Raw genomic sequence first — 6,558 nt, forward strand, 5'->3', positions numbered from 1 at the left:
TTTATAGTTGGTTAGTTGTTTATGTTGAGTTTGATTAATTTTCATTATGTATTATATTTGTAGTGCTATGTCCCACAATTTATTATTGGTAACGACAGGTGTCATTGGTAATAACAATAAATGTATTTTGCCATGGACACTGACACAGTTCAATTAATCGTCATCTGCTCTGGACATTTTGCAAATGATGTTAAACCACGATGAGGAGCAGCTGATTTTAGTTTACTTCCAGCATATTTGGGACATAGTATAAGCACTCTTCTTCGTAGACATAAGTTTACCTCCTGTTGCCATAGTGCCATTGCTTGGATGTTTTCTGCAGTATAAAGTTTCTGTTACGTGTACCTCTATACGAGAAAGTATTACTGAAGAGGAGCAAGAGGAGTCTCTCCCTTATTTTGTTTCACCAGTCAATCAAAGAAATAGAAAAGATGCACTATATAATAAATTAATTTTTTATTTTCCTTCATCTTCAGCTGGGTTTTTGGAAGAAGAGCTTCTGCTTGGTGAGAAGTTGGTGATTCTATTAAGAGATTTATTCTGGTGTCTTGACTTTACCATGTGTTTGAGAGAGTGCAAAGACCTATTTCTGCAGCTGTTTGTCCTTTTGTTGGATAAAATGTTCCTAAACTTTTAAAACATCAAGAAAGATTGACCAGGACAATTCCTACGGATTCTTTTTTAAAATAAAGCATGTACCCCAGCCAACTTTAATGGAAGATGGACACTAGTACGCTTTTTTTGATATAAATACCTTGGAGAAGCACCGCCTATTATTAAAGCATCCTCAACTAAAGCCAAAGAAGCGCACTTTACCATTCTATGCTACAGTACAGCATGTGAAAAAGTCAAACCTGATGGTTCAATTCAGTGAGTGTGATAATTGTCGGTTGATATTTTCTTGGTACAAACTAAATTCTGACTAGTGTAGAAATCTACAGTCAGGTTTAGATGATTATGAATATTTGTGTGGGGCTTCACTAGCAGAGTTAAATCTTGAAGACGTATTCAAAGATGTGGAAATTAAGGGTCACAATTTTTGTTTTGATTGAAGTGTTCCATTATTCGGCCAAGTTAACACCAATATGCGTATAGTGTGCTAAACCTCAAGCATACACAGCTGAAAATGAGCATCTCAAATGGGAAAATTGTTGTAATAAACCTCCTATTGACAAGAGAAAACCATGATTATTATAGTAATGTCCTCTTGGTTTATTCTTTTTGCTTTAAGTTTCAATTTTCATTCTTGTTTAGTCTAAGTTATTTGTTTAAAAATAATAATAAATAGTGATTCTGTTCTTTTTCTTACATGAATATATTTATATGCTTCCTTTCTTGCTTTAATAATTTGAACAATACCATTAAAATCAATTAATTTAATGAATATTAATATCTCGGCCCGCCCGCCCGCCTACATTCTTCCCGTGTATGCAAGGAGAAACAAGAAATCTAGTTGGTGTGGCCTTGCTGAAATGGTGGCAATAGACAAGATGCTTGCTCTTATAACTGAGCAGAATTGTCGTATGATGGCGTCTCAAGCACCATTGAAAAGAGCAAGTTTAAAGCTTTTATTTGGATATAACAACTCATTTTCTGTCGTGCCCGCCAACTGGACCATTTTCGCTTGCTGTGACACATATGGGTTTGGACAAATTCCTATTATCATTTTTTTAGCTCTGAGCATGCAATGAATATATAGTTAGTTGTTCATGACAAGTACGCTAATAATAAATATGGCTATTTTAAAGTCAGTTTAGCAAGGCTTAAAGTAACAAACAAGTCAGGAGTTTTCTAGAAGCAACATAAAGTAGAGATTCTGCTTTTTTTCAGCTTATAATCTACGAGGCTGAGCTCTTTAATCTTTTACATTGTTTCTAGTAATAGATGGTCCAAATAGTTAGAGTGACAAAACATCAGGCATAAACCTTGAATGTGCTGTGGCAACTGCAGTATTGATTTGGTTTAATTTTGAACAGATGTGGCAATTGTTTCAACCATTTTTAATGGTATAGAATATTGTGCCAAGCATTCTTTATTTTGATTAGATCCTAGTCCATTGAAGTTGACAGCAAAAGTCAAATTTGGGGCAATGGAAAATAATTGTATTTACAGAAGCTAACTGTGCAATGTTAAGGCCTCTTTACACTAGCACTTCTTATGCGTGTTGAACTGGTTTGAAACCGTTTCAAACATTCCACACCTGATGCACATTAACTTCAATGCGCATTATCTCAAACCACCTCTCTATGTGTTTTGAATGTGCATTCCATGGTAGCTGGATAAGAAATACTATCAAAATGTACATGATCCTGACTGTAGTGTGGAATCACCTGATGCGCATTCAATGCGCGTTGATGAGCCAACTTTTGGAACTGATTTAAGTGTAGAAAGGCCTTAAGTAATAAATTAATAAAATTCTTGCATTATTTTGTCTCCATCATAGACAAATAAACTAATACAACCATACCAATTCCTAGTCAGAGTAAGTATGAAAATAATTTTAATTAGGTCGTAGCCTTTAAACTTTTAGACTGGGAAAAAGAATTTTTTATAATCTGTTTTTATATTATGAATTATGCGATGAGCTTTTCTGCCACTAAGAAAGGGGCATCAAAGGCCATACTGAAGAAAAGAATCAGTAGGTGACACTTGAAAATCATAACTAGATCTGCTATACATAGTTAGAGAAGTTGATGAAAACTGAAATGGACCATTCGATATTATGTCAGTGGAAAAAAGATGACCAGCAATATAGACTATTTTATGAATTTTTTTATGATTGAAATGAAATATTTTAAAAACCAGCTGCATTTGGTAGCAGAGCACAGACAATTTTTTTTACATGATACAGCCCAAATGCAACCGTCAATTGCCGGAAGCAGTTTCCTTGCAACGGAAATAGGTGTGGCTCATGAAAATGGCTGCTAATGAGGGACTTGGAGTACCATAAATTTATCTGCCGTGAGCTGATATTTTAAGCAATGTAGAGTACAAGGAGCAAAGTAAACTAGTTATTACTCTGTCAGATTCTTATTTTTTGTAAAATCAACCTTATGAATATGTAAATTGTGCGTTTCAGTAAATGGAGGTGGCAAGTGTACCTATGCATTATTTTTTAAAAACATTTGCCTTTGTAGGACAGTTGCAGTGCAATTAAATATTGGTAGATATACCATATGCATATATTTTGGAGCCTGAATTAATCATTAAACTCAAAAGACAGGTTTGTGCTTAAATTTAAGAAACATTATTTACAACCAACCCCACCAATATGACAATGTCTTTATGATTTCTTTTTCTAGTTTTCCTTTCTTGTACTTACATCCATGCATCACTGAATTGATCCTGTGACTCTCTTTTACTATATTTCCATCATTCAGGATCCGCCCACTCTCATAAATTACTTATTGTATACATAGTATTTATTGAAGAAGGGTTTCTCATTGGAGGACAGTGATAAATAGTACATCATATAGGAGTCCCATTAACCACCTAGAGAGCAATTCATTGCTTGCCAGTGAATTTATGTTTGACTAAGTTGACTTTTATATTTTGATATATAAATTACAACATTTTTAAGACAGTTGTGAAAATGCAATATGTTATGGAGCACAACATTTAATATTTATGACAAGTATTGCAATTGTGGCATTCAAAAGACAGGATTGTCCTAGCTTTTAAAATGATCTGCAAACAGCTGTACCTTTTATAGATATCTCCTTACTGACTTTGAACTACCAAGGGCTGAGCCACGGTAAGATGTCTACTGTAATTGTATTTATTTTTAGAACATGTATCCTAAGCAGTTTTGTTATCATTCTTCCATTAATGTTAGTCATTATAAAGGAAACAATACTCCTTAAAATTCTGCAAAGTAGGGCTTAAAAATCTTTGTAATATTTTTATGAATTATTTTTTATTAATTAACAATTATTATTATTCATCGACAGATTATTGTTATGGTTGAACTCAACGCCATTGTTTCTTTTACTTTTTGACAACCCTACTTTTTCTTACTTAATAGAAATTTTTTATTTACTTGTTTCCATACTTTTTAATACATTTTACTAATTAATAATCCTTATTATCATTAAGTATTAATATTTAATAATTAATTTAGAAAATTATTAATAATTATTGTTTTTATTATTCTTCATAAAACTTTTAAATAATTTGACATTAATTTTTTTGAATTATTGAATCATTAATTATATTCATAGCCTAGCTTATAATTATTTATCATTATTAATTAATTAATAATCCTTTTTATAAATAATTACAATTTTTGCCTTAGGTATCAGTTCATTGCTGGAAGAAAGTATTTTTGAAATAAAAACTGTAAGAAGACCTACCGCATTATAAAAACAGTTGTCATACAATTACTTTTTTTTGAATTTTTGAATCATTAATTATTTTCATAGCCTATAATAACTCATATTTATTAATTATTATTCAACATTACTAAGATTTATTTCCTGCTCTAAAACATTTTAAGTTTACATTCAGTTTCAGTTACTATTTCTTCACTCACACTCATATCTCTTAACTTTTTCTGCAGTTTTGCAACCTTTGTTCTCAAAAAGAAGCAAGTCAGTTCATTTAGAAAATTACATTAGCTATCATTATATTTTCATATTGTTTGGTAGTATATGGATTATGATGAGCATCATGGCGGACTGCCATTAGCTGGATGGCCTCCACCACCACCACCTCCCGGAGGCCTGCCACCACCACCAGCTCCACCAATAGATGGAGGTCTGCCACCTTCAGTAGATGGAGATGGAGGGGCCTCCACCATCACCTCCCAGAGGACCGCTACCACAACCAGCTCTACCAGTAACTGGAGGTCCGCCACCTCCAGTACCTTGAAATGGAGGGCCTCCACCACCACCTCCATTAGACCCGCCACTGCCACCACCACTAGGCAGGCTACCTCTACCACCACCTCCAGCACTCCTAAGAGCTAAAGGCCCGCCACCTTCACCTCCAGTAGATGGAGGCCTGCCGATACTCCCTCCTGGAGGAGCACCCAGTGCCCCTTCCTGGAAGAGCCCCAAGACTGCCTTTGCTGCAACAGCAAAAGCAGCACATAATTGCCCAGCTGAGGGCTGTGAACAGACAAATACTAAATTTTTACTATGATGTACTTAATACTATATTCATTTTCTGTAATAGTATACAAACCAACCAAGGTGAGCTGGAAGACGCGGAGGTAAGGGCCGTAGGCCAAGGTCCCGAGGGGCCTCAATCAATAACTATAACTTTTATTAGAAACTTTGCATTATAATAATAAATCTTAAGAAATAATCAATTTGTCAATTAAAAATGCATCAGCGTAAAGCCAGGATGAAAATACATTAGCATAGCCAAGTGTCTGACAAGACATAAATGCTTATTCCCTTTAGTTTCTTTGAATAATACTAGATGAAAAATTCACATAATCATATTGCATGATTTAAGAAATTAAATCTTACCTTATAATCATTATTATAGACATATTGAATATGTAGACGAACATGCACAGTGCCGCCATTCATAATCTACAAAAGTAATTATTACATTTAGAAATCTAACATTAAACTTTTAATACTATCTACAAAACAAGGCTAAAATAATGTTACAACTAATGCTAATGCTATACAGTAGAACCTCTAATAACGGAACTTCTCTTTAACAAAAACCTCCTTATAATGACAAAAAATTAATGTACCAACTCATTTTCCTAGTTTTTCAATTAAAACGGACCTCCCTTTGACGAAAACTTCTCTTTTACGAAATAACGAAAGCTTTTTTCGAACCAAGATGCCATTTTACTTCTATTTAATAAAAGTGGGCGTGGCCACGCATGAGCACTAGTTCTGTGACGTCATATGATATTATAATCAATTAAAAAGAGACCCACCCGCTTTAAAAATTGCGTCTTTCTTCTCCTCACATTATGCTCTGTCACTTTTTTTGCCCTCTTACTATCCAGGAGCACAGATAATTGCCTTTAATAGCCTTTCCTTCATTTTGAAACATATTCTGCAAACTTATTTTCTTATTCTCTTTTCTTGTTCTGCAATTTATTACCCAGCTTACTCAGCTGTCTACTGCCCCTCATTTTTTATAAGAAGGTATAGTCTCACATTGGGGATGCCTCATTTACAAAACTTCCCTTTAATGAAAACCTCTATTTAATGAAAAGACTCTTGTGTCCCAAAAGTTTCGTTATTCGGAGGTTCCACTGTATTGCACATTCCAATATGAAGCAATCAAAATATTGCTAAATAATCATCAAATCCTTTCCAGCTATCATTACCTGTAAAGCATAGTAATATAGTATAGCCTCAATTATCCAGACCCCTTTGCCCATTTGATTATCCGGATGGGTCCGGATAAGTTAAAAGTCCGGATAATTGAAATGGGTGTGGTTTCACCCACGCAAACTTAATATTATATGGCTACCCCAGCAAATGAGAACATCTGCTTTGAGATACAGTGTTATTCGAAGTCACCATGTATATAGGGGCGGATCTAGGATTAGATTCTTGGGTGGGCCTTGATGATTTCTGTGTG

The 6,558-nt window shown here is 34.3% G+C and overlaps 1 long non-coding RNA gene across 1 annotated transcript; it reads left to right on the forward strand.

The window, feature by feature from the left end:
• The first annotated feature begins 2,877 nt into the window (after positions 1-2,877).
• On the forward strand, positions 2,878-3,339 carry LOC109585009 (uncharacterized). Its single transcript, XR_002186268.1, has 2 exons — positions 2,878-3,002; positions 3,303-3,339. It is a non-coding gene; the product is annotated as an uncharacterized LOC109585009 (long non-coding RNA).
• The last annotated feature ends 3,219 nt before the right edge of the window (positions 3,340-6,558 follow it).

This window comes from Amphimedon queenslandica, unplaced genomic scaffold, assembly GCF_000090795.2.
Source record: "Amphimedon queenslandica unplaced genomic scaffold, v1.1 AMPQUscaffold_13515, whole genome shotgun sequence".
Taxonomy (NCBI): domain Eukaryota; kingdom Metazoa; phylum Porifera; class Demospongiae; order Haplosclerida; family Niphatidae; genus Amphimedon; species Amphimedon queenslandica.